The sequence below is a fragment of the Halichoerus grypus genome, chromosome 6 (genome assembly GCF_964656455.1).
Source record: "Halichoerus grypus chromosome 6, mHalGry1.hap1.1, whole genome shotgun sequence".
NCBI classification, from domain to species: Eukaryota; Metazoa; Chordata; class Mammalia; order Carnivora; family Phocidae; genus Halichoerus; species Halichoerus grypus.
In genome coordinates, this window is record NC_135717.1 from 172,662,230 (window position 1) to 172,673,196 (window position 10,967).

The following is a 10,967-nucleotide window of genomic DNA, read 5'->3' on the forward strand; positions in this document are numbered from 1 at the left end:
TGTCAGATGCAAGAAGTGAGGCAGGTGAAGTTGGGGCCTTGAATGCCAGGAGCGTTGCCCTTCTGAGAGTAGATGACAGCCCTGGGAGGAAGGGACTGAAGCTCAGAGAGCCATGGCCAGACAGTTCTAGAAATCTCCCTCTGGGGGCACCTGGCTGGCTCAGTTGGTAGAGCACACAATTCTTGACCTCAGGGTCATGAGTTCAAGCCCTATATTGGGCGTAGAGCTTACTTAAAGATAAAAAAAAGAGAGAAAGAAAGAAAAAGCTCCCTCTGGCTATGGGGTGGCGGGGAGTGTGGGCAGAGGTGAGCAAGGCTAAAGGTCCAGGAGCAATCTGGGCACAGCTGCAGGGGCCAGTGACATGTCAGGAGGTTCAGGCCAATGGTCAGGGGATGAAAAGAACATTCAGGAGGCAGGACCTATGGGGCCTGAGGCCCACCAGCTCAAAAAGGTGGGCAGGAGGCTTCTGGCCTGGCATGGGAGTTTGGGGGGCTGTGGGAGGGGGCAGGGAAGGCCTGATAGGCAATGGGGTCCAGCATCTGTAGTTCAGAAGCAGCCAGGCCCCAGAAGGAGAGTGTGGCCCTGGGCAGGGAAGGAGGGACACGGGGCTAGGGCGGGGTGGGGGCTGTGCAGCCCTGTCCTGGGAGGCATCTTCGCCCACATTACTTCCCCCAGCTCGTTCCTGCCCTATGAGGAGCTAGCTGGACTGCAGGGCCCTGGAAAAGAGCAGGGGCGGAGCCCAAGCCTGCCAGACCACCTGTCTACCCCCACCCCTCGCTGAGTGTCTGGAGAGGCCCTGAAATGATTTGTTGGGAGCTGATGTATTAATCTCCTTAGGCATTTGCAATTTGAAGAGAGAACTTGTGGGGGGGGGGGGGTTGGAGCAGTGGCAGTAGCAACTGGGACTGGGGTGGCTTCCCAGCCAGAGACTGGTGTTACTGGTGGAATCTAGGCACCTGCTCGGGTGCTTCGATGGGGAGGGCACACCTGGACAGGCGGTCAGCTCCAGGGTCACCAGGCCTGTTCTGGAAGCCAAGCAGCCTGCTCTGGCACAATCTTCATGTGGGCAACAGGGAGGATGATGACACAGGAACTGGTGCGGCGTGCCCTCTATGTGGTAAGCGCGTGAGGAGTATTCGAAGACAGCCCCGGCCTGGGGGGCCCAAAACCCACGCGGCCAGTGGAATGGGGTGGTCCGAGGAGCCAGCTGAGCTTGAGAGCAAGTCATCCCTTACCCAGGGCACCACATCCCCACCTTACAGAGGAGAGGCGTGGCTCAGAGAGGGAAGAACCTTGTCGGAAATCACATGTCACACAGCTGACGGGGGTTTGGGCTAGAGTTTGAACCCAGGTCTATTTGCTTCTGAAACTCAGCTCTCCCCATGACCGCCTGGCCCTGGAATTAGGCATCTGTTTTTTCCTCTTCCTTGGTGGCCTGGGCTGCCTTATGGTGAATGGCAGGGACTGAGTCCGGGGTGGGGGACTCTGTGTCACTCCCCCTAAAATACTGCCTTCTCTAGACCAGAGATTTTCAAATCTTGGCTCTTGCCGTGTGACCCTGGGCAAATCACTCCCCTCTTTGGGCCTATTTCCTTGCCTATAAAATACAGGATCCTCTAGAATCTAGGTAGAATCTTGACGGAACAAAAGTTGCAAACTGCTGGCCGAGGATGGCATCCAGCCCACGGAAGAATCTGTTCTGGGTTTAGCTTCATTTGAATTAGTTGCCAATTTAGGATTTCTGGCTTCTTGTGACAAATCCAAGGCTCTCATTAGATCAGCTCCCGGTCTGGGGGCCCTTCAGTTCCTGGATTTGCAACCTCTGGTGAAGCTGATTCTAAGATTCTCCCAAAGTGCCCACACAGGATATAATTCTCACGCACTTTGCCTCCTGGGAACCAGGAGACGAGGGGTCTAGGCTTGGCTCTGCCCCAAGCTTGGCTCTGTCCGAGCTTAAGCCAGACACCATTCCTCTCTGGGCCACATCTGTACACAGGGATGATCAACACATCTCTCAGAAGGCTATGTTGGGGATTAACCGAGATGGCAGTATAAACCTGCGTTACAAAGCTGGATCTGTGCACAGGTGGAAATTAGACCTAGGAGCACGATTACCTGCGTGTCTATGGTATGCCAAAAGCCAGGCTGGGGACTAAGATGAATGTGACTCAGTCTCCAGAGACACACAGAAGCAACGAGCTGAAAACAGTGGGGAGGAACCCCAGGTCAAGGCCTTTCACTTGTGGGTGAAATCAAGGAAGACCTCACGAAGGAGGTGACATCTGGGCTGCCACCACCGGATTCACTTATTCATTCCTCCTAGCTTTACCAAGCACCTACTGTGTTCCAGGCATCATTCTAGGTGCTGGGGGTCCAGCAGTGAGCAAGACAAAAATGCCTTTGAAGAGCTGACATTCTAGTGGGGGAAAACAGAATAAACCAGAAACAATGAGAAAAAAAAAATAGACCTATTATGTCAGGTGGAAAAGGAAAGGCAGAGCAGGGCCAGGAAACAGGTAGCAGTGGGTGTAGCTATCTTAGGTAGGGGTCAAGGAGGTCTTCCTGAGGTGATGACACTGAAGCAGAGACCCGAAGGAAGTCAGCAAGCAAGCCCTGTGGATAACTGGGGAAAGAGTATTCCAGGCAGTGAGAACAGCCAGTCCAAAGGCCCTGGGGCAGGAGTAGGTGTGGCTTCTTTAAGAAGCAGCGACAATGGTGGTTTATTCCATTTCTGTGATGCTAGCTAGCTTCGATCACTTGGCTCAGCCATGTCCGCCAGACTTTTCCCTGTAAAGTTTCTTTCCGTCTTTGTACTGAATAAGTCTTCTATGGCTGGGGCACCTGGGTGGCTCGGTGGGTTAAGCGTCACCTTCAGCTCAGGTCATGATCCCGGGGGTCCTGGGATCAAGCCCCGCACTGGGCTCCCTGCTCAGTGGAGAGTCTGCTTCTCCCTCTCCCTCTGCCGCTCCCCCTGCTTGTGCTCACTCGCTCTGCCTCTCTCTCTCACATAAATAAATAAAAAATCTTAAAAATAAGTCATCTATGGGATGATCCTTTCAGACTCATGACCCGATTTGACTTAATCCTCATAGCAGCCCTATGGCAGTTTTAAAACATTCTTTGACATCCCACTCATTGAGAGATGGGGGTCTGGGTCCTGTGACTTCTTGACCAAAAGAATATGGCAGAAGTGACACTCTACCATTGGCGGGGGGGGGGGGGGCAGGGAAGGCCATAAGAAATTGGTGGCATCCAGTTCCTGTCTCTTGAGATGCTTTCCCTTGAAACCCAGCAGCCACCATGCTGTGAGGAAACCCTAGCAACCCAAAGAGAAGCCCCTGTGGAGAGGAAGCGAGGCCTCCGACCCTCTGCTCAGCTGACCCCCCAGCCATGGCCAACGTCCCAGCCATGTGAGTGTGCCATCTTAGAAGCAGGTCCTTTAGCCCCCCAGCCGAGTGGAACTGAGCCGCCCCCCTGCAAGCTCTGTTCCAATTTCACATATGTGAGCAAGTGAGAAATCTGTTGTTGTTTTACACCACACTACGTTTTAGAGGGGTTGGTTACACAGTAAGAGTTCACTGGGTCTCAGAAGGTGTAGGACCCAGAGCGTTCCCGACTGAAAAGCTGGTGTTATTGAGGTCTTCCTGGGTGCCGGGGTGCTGTTATAACTCAGCCCCACGGTAAGCCAGGGTGGGCTACAGTTGGGGAAACTGAGGTCCTGCGCTATTCAGCAACACGCCAAAGGTAACACAGCTAGCGAGTGCGGGCTGGCTTCAGAGTCCTTGTTCTTAGCGCACGTGATGGGCCGCCACCTGATTCAAACCAGCCAAGCGGGAAGGAAGGAATGTACTAAAGGCCCCTGGAGCAGCTCACCAAATCAAAGCAGGGGCAGCCTGGGGAAAGGCTGGGGAGGACCACGGCCAGGGCTTCCCTCCTGCACATCTTTGCCTCTCCCTTCCGGGGAGCCTCACCTCTCCAGTCCCGATGGGCCTCTTCCCACACGCACGTGCCTCCAGCACCCGCGCCGGGCTGGTTGGAATAAAGAAATCCTAGGGAAGGACCCTGATTGGGCCCGTTTTGTCATATGTCCATCTTTGGGAAACGGCACTCTCTGATTGGCTCAATTTGGGTCAGGTGCCTCCGCTTAGCCAATCATTCCAGTGAGGGAGGCGGAGTCAAGTGGGGGTGGGCGGGTCGGGAACGCCCACTGGAATCACTGGGCTGGTAGAGGTGCGCCCAGGAGGGTCCCCAGGAGAAGGGGTCAGTCAGCATGCCTGTGACCACAGAGCAGTTGAAGCGAGCTGGCTGCCACCCGGTGGGGGTCACCACTGGGTCCTAGAGCTGGAAAAGGCTCCATTCCTGACTTGCTGTGTGTGACCTGGGCAAGGAGAGGATGGGAAGAGGCTCTGAGGACCTCAGGAGGGTGTGGGATTTGATGCGCAAGAAGGAGGAAGGGAGCCGCCTGGTGCCAGGCGCTTTGCTTTCGTGGGCAGATAGGATCAGAGATCTTGATCTGGGCTCCACTTTCTCTCTGTTTTCCCCTGTATTTTCCTCCTTCCTTTTCCGTGTGCTCGCTGCCCCTGGGGAAGGGCTAGGCAGAGCAGAAGCCCGCCGCCTGTCTGGAGCAGGAAGAGGACTTCCAGCACGGGCAAGAGCTCCTTGAGAATGCACAGAGGAATCAAGGCTCCCAGAGAGGCGGACCCACGGCTGGGGCAAGTGGCAGGGGGCTAAAGGAGGTGTGGAGATCCTGGAGCCAAGGGGCCTACCCCCCCCACCCCACCCCCCCACCCCCGCACTCCTGCTGGCCCATAGGATGCCTTGTGTGAGTTAGAGAGAGGTGCCCCCTCTGGGAGATGCCCCTGCTCTGCCCCGCGCTGGGATCCAGGGCTTGGTGGGCGCCCACGCTGGGGGTCAAGCTGGGTTTCCACTCCCCCCTTTGCTTGGTTCTTGCACGAAGGCCCAGACGTTTCTAACTGCATCTGTTTCCTCTGTGGGTCACACTGCCAGAGACCAGACCCAGGTAGTCTCCCTAGAAAAGCCCCTGAGCCCCTTGGGATAGGAGGCAGCAGGGAGCTGCTCAATTTCAGCCAGCCTGTGCCGATTCGTGAAGACAGGCGCCCCCCCGGGCCCCCACCCGAAATTCCTGAGACTCTAGAGCTGAGCTTGTGTTTCCCGCCAGCTGTGTGTTAGGCACTGAAACTGCTAGAAAACAGAAATCAGTGTTTCTTGTACAACTGTGCATGGTGTGAGCTTCATATCCAGTGCACACCAGTGACCTCACTTTGTTCTTATATCAACCGATGAGACAGGAAAGCCATCTTAGGCTCACAGATGGGGACCCTGAGACAGACTCAGAGAGGTCCTGGAACTGCCCGGAGTCACACAGCCCCACGGCACCCAGTCACTCATGCGACCGCTCAGTCTCTAACTTCCGTCCTCTCCCTCTTTCACTCGTTTGACGATTTTATTGAGTGTCACTTATGCCCCTCACCCCCTGTGAGATCTGAGGGTACACTGCGGGGAGGAGGCCACAGGGAACAGGCCAGGACACCCCCCCCGCCCCGGGGAGCTGAAAAGCTTCCCGTTGACTAGCCATGTGATCTGTTACTTGGCCTCTCTGAGGCTCAGTTTCCTCATCTGTAAAATGGAGACAATATGGGGTGCACCTAAGGAGTTCTTGGAAAGATCCGATCAGATCAGCTATACTCTGGGAGGAAGCTCCTGGGCACCACCACGCTTGAGCGGGAGTTCTGCTCACCTCCTTGAATGTGGGGCATCTACGTAAGTTATTTGGAATTCTCCTGCCTGGGAGATTTGTCCCCCTCCCCTGTTCATTTATGTAGTCAATCGTTTATTTATATTAATATGGACTCATGGCTATATTTTTAAAGAGATTTTCCTACTTTGGGTAATCATCCAATTCTCTCCTTTCTTTCTTTTACTCAGATTGTCTTTGGCCATCGGTAACTTTTTGTTGGCCCGTGTCCCTTTAGCACACAGCATGTGTGTGTTTATTTTTTTTAAAGATTTTATTTATTTATTTGCTAGAGAGAGAGAGAGTGAGAGTACAAGCACGGGGAGTGGCAGGCAGAGGGAGAGGGAGAAGCAGGCTCCCCGCTGAGCAAGGAGCCCGATGTGGGACTCGATCCCAGGACCCTGGAATCATGACCCGAGCCAAAGGCAGCTGCTTAACTGACTGAGCCACCCAGGCATCCCAACATGTTTATGTTTAAACGCGTCCCTGGTTCCTGGCACGACGAGGTGCTCCGGGCTTATCTTGTATAGATGCTGCCCTAGTCCCAGAATCAGCCATTTCTCCCAGGAGCTGGAGAATGGCATTAGAAACCAAGGTCTGGCTGAATAACATTCCAGTGTATGGATATATACTTTATTTATCCATTCTTCTGTTTATGGATATTTAGGTTGTTTGCACTTTGGGGCTATTATGAGTAATGCTGTGGGGCACCTGGGTGGCTCAGTCAGTTGGACGTCTGCCTTTAGCTCAGGTCATGATCTCAGGGTCCTGGGATTGAGCCCCGCATCAGTGTCCCTGCTCAATGGGGAGTCTGCTTGTCCCTCTCCCCCTGCCCCCCACCTCGCTTGTGATCTCTCTCTCTCTCTCAAATAAATAAATAAAATCTTAAAAAAAAAAAAAAGTAATGCTGCTATGCACATCTGTGTGCAAATTTTTGTGTGGATATATATTTTCATTTCTCTTGGGGATATACCTAGAGGTGGAATTGCTGGGCCATGGTGTGATTCTATGTTTACCTTATTGAGGAACCACCAAACTGTTTTTCAAAGTGGCTACCCCAAAAAAAAACAAAGTGGCTACCCCATTTCCCATTCTGACCAGCAATGTCGGAGGGCTCCAATTTCCCCACGTCCTTGCCGGCACGTGTCATTGCTTGTCTTTCTGATTGCAGCCATCCAGTGGCTGTGAGGTGGGATCTCAGTGTGGGTTTGATGTGCATTTGCCTTGCGATTAACGATGTTGAGCATCTTTTCATGTGCTTGTTGGCCATTAGCGTATCTTCTTCGAAGAAATGTCTATTACAGACCCTATGCCCACTATTAATTGGGTTGTTTGTCCTGATCCCTGCTTTTGGGCACTCCCTTCAATGTGGGGCCTGAGGAGTGTGCCTCTCTCACTTCACCCAAGCCCCAGCCTTGACTGGAAAGAAAAGAATGGGGCTCCATGAAGCTTAGTGATGGGGCACCATCCATCCCCAGCGGTGTTCGGTGACAGGGTGCAGGATGAAAATGGGGCAAAAGGATAAGGGGCCCTAAGTCTGGGTGGGTGGGTGGGTGTCCTGCTGTGTGAGGAGGGGAAGGGGCCAGAGGGTGTGCTCTCACCCCCACTGGACACCAGGAGTGGGGACCGCCAGGGGTACCTGTTTATGCATAGGCTCTGGGGGATGCAGGGAAGGTGCTATCCCACTCGGGCTACAAAGATGCTCCCAGAGTCCCTACAGCTGACACAAAACAGAGGTAGAACCTGCTCCCTGCTGTGGCACCCCGTCTCTCCATGCCCACAGGGCACCTGGAGTGCCACCTTGGCCTCTCTCAAGGCCACCCCACCCAAGCGAGATCCAGTGTGTTGGCCCCTAAACCAGATTGTGCCTGTTTTATCCTTGAGATTGTAAACCCTAACGTAATTGTTGTGTAAGCTGTTGAAACTTAAGGGCAAAACATAAAAAGTGCAGTGGTTTCCGTGAGAATAAACTTGAACCCCACAGGAAAGTGTGATACAAGCCAGTTGCTTAAACCATTTCTGCAAAGGAGGTGAGGGAGCTGGCTGCTAAATACAGGGAGGAGATAATCAAAATCCGGAAGGGCTCTGTGTGCACATGGCTTGTGGGACCTCCGGGGGATCTCACTCAGCTTTGGGGGCCACGCCTGGAAGTCACAGGTGCTGCCTGATGGGGGTGGGTCAGGCAAGAAGCATGGTCATCTCCAGCAGCAGCCCCAGGTTCCAGAAGGGTCTGGGTGCTCACCAACAGCTCCCTAGGGGATGTCCGCTTACACACGCTCAAGCAAACTGTTGAAGGCACGCGTGTGCCCCTTGTTACCCAAGGCTCTCTAATTCAGTGAACTTCCTCAGTAACTGACCGTCCATGGTCTGTCCATGGACCTAATTGTGGAGGTCACGAGAGCTCGACTATGTGATGGCATCCTGTGCTCCAGGTACGGCGTGGGGAGACCAAGACCCCGCGTGAAGGAGCGGAGGGAAGCAGAGGGAGGGCCTGGGACCCACACAGCAGCCCTGTGTGGGATATGCGCAAGGTTAGCAGCTCAGTTTCCCGGAGGCCATAACTGAGGCTCACAGGAAGGCAGGAGTCGCCCCAGAGCTGCTCGCAGACTTGCCGTGTGGGCCCTTTCCCATGTTTCTGGTTGTGGTGCCAACAAAGAGCATCATGGGACAAGAAATGAGTCCAGAGAGAGTCCCGGGGGGGTGGGTTCCCAAGAAGTCCGCCTCTAAGATTCAGGAGGATTCAGATTCTTGACACAGCTGGAAGCTGGAAGGAAAGCAAGGAAAGAACACAGGTTCCAGGCTCAGATGGAGTTGGGTTCAAGGCCCAGACCCTCTATCCACCCGCTGGCTCTGTGGCCTTGGGCACATCCCTTGGCTGGAGTCTGTTTCCCACCTGCAGGGCAGAGATGATGATGCACCACACACCCATCTGTGGGGCCGCACTCCCTCCTCCGTGAGGGAGTGCCTCACGGGGTTAAGGAGCACATGGGTCAGTGGTGAGTGCTTTGGAGAGAAAGCTGCCTGTCAGATCCCTGACGCTCAAGGGCTTTGCCATCCTGGCTCCCAAAGACCATGCTGCCAGCCAAGGTATGAGTTCCTGGCCCCAGGTGAAGGAGCCCAGGCTCTGGGATGCAAGGTTTGGGCATGGGGGGTGGGGGATGGGATGGCAGAGTCCCATCAGTCAAGGCCTTTCTCTGTCGTGATCACTTCCCCTCTAGGGACCTCTGTCTCCTCAGCTGTGCAAAGGGGACAATACCCCAGCTAAGGCACTGACTGGGTAGTTGGGAGGGTCAGAGGAGTGCATTCTCCATTCCCCAAACTCCATGCATTCCAGGGCATTCTGAGAGGTCTGTTCCATCTGAGCCCCATCTTCTGTTACATCCTTGAATTGGTTCACTGTTTTCTTTTAAAAAAAACTTTTGTGTCATCCCAAGTAGAGAACAAATATCATTTACCAGAAATAGAAAGTAACCATAAAGATAAAAACAATGGAAAAAATGTGATTAAATTCTAGCTGGGTAATGTCCCGAGACCTGGGGTGGGGCTGGGGTTCCTGTTCTTCCCTGGATGAAAAGGGTGTTCACCCAGTAAAGGCCATCCATGTAATCAAAGGCTGGAAAGAGACTTGAAAAGGCAGAACTTTCTCTCCATGGGAGTCCACATTAGTTAATGTCCACATAGCACTAAATGACCCCAGGACCCCCTGGCCCCAGTGGGACACCTGCGCACCTAGGGGAGTGGCAAAGGACCTGCTTGGTGAACCCACACACCCCGCAGCGGCTCCCCTAGGCAAGCTAGCCCACACACGTGTCATCTGCGTGAATTAGGACCTGGCTTCTCTGGGTTCTTGGTCAGCTTCTTGGTGTCTGGTTAGTGGAAAGTCAAGTCCCACAGTCCACTTCCAGTCCCCCTGGGAATGGCAGGGGCAGAGGACCCAACCACAGATCCCGTGGGGTCCCCTCCCACAGAGGCCCCATCCTGTCTGGACCACACGGCAACCCACAAGGGGACCTTGTGCTATTCGTGCACTTAGCAGGCTGTATGGAGGCCTCCATGGGCTGCCCTCGAGGAGCTGAAGGTCTGGGGGTCTCGCACCCAGAAACAAGGGGTTACAGAGTTGGAGATGGGGGGGCGCCATGGAGGAGGGGAGGCCGAGCATCTCCCATGAGCCTCCAAGTGGCCTGGTGAGCCCACAGCCACCTCACCCTGTCTGGGCCCTGGTTTTAGAGCAAAAAAGGAAAAGGAGGAGTTCTGGAAATGGAAGAGGTGCAGGAACATGGCCAAGGGCCCAGCTGGCCGGGGGAGAGACCAGCGAGGTGGGGGAGCCAGACTGCCCAGGTCCTGATCTAGGCCAGAAATGCCACCTCGATCAGCACAAGTGTGGCCTCCCACACTTGGGACGGGGGACGGTGAGCCAAAGATGACAGCTGGAGGTCTATCCAGGCTGCTGGGTGGGTGAGGAGGGGCTGCAGGTGAGCAGGCAGCGGAGAGAATCGTGGGGCCCCCAGGGGAGATGTCCTGGGCAGCTGGGGAAGAGAGCTCTGCGAAGCTCAGGTCCCAGCTTTGCTATCCAGCGCCCCCCGGTGGACAATTTGAGAGTGGCCGACAACCCAGAAGAAGGAGAAAGGAGACTGGTGTTGCGCTTCCTTCCCAGATGGGGACAAGTCACCACGTGATGCAGCGTCCTCAAGCAAACCCATCTGAAGCTGGCCCCCCCCCCCCCCCCCCCGCTCACTTGCTCCGGGACCTCAGGCAGGCCTCTGAATTCTCAGTTTTATCATATGTAAAATGGAGTTCAGTCCCAGGAGGCCCTCGGCTATTTGTGGCTTCCTCCCGATCCCCCATACCACTTGTTTGCACTGACCACCTGGTGACAGGGTCACCTCGCAGGTCTCAGAAAATCTGCAGGAGGCTGAAATACTGACGTTGCAGTCTGCTTGACCTCTCCGCCACCACCCCCCAAGCAACCCTAGGTAAGTTATTTTCCCTCCCTCAGCCTCGATTTCCTCACCTGTAAAATGGGGTAAATGGTCTGTAAAGCACTCAACACTGAGAAGACCCTGTCTTCTTGCAGGTAGGATGACTCTGAGGATTTAATTACAGTAAGTTCATTTTTTTTTTTAAGATTATTTATTTGAGAGAGAGAGCAGAGCTAACGAGAGAGAGAACACGCGTGAGGGGGAGGGGTAAAAAGAGAGGGAGAAGAAGGCTC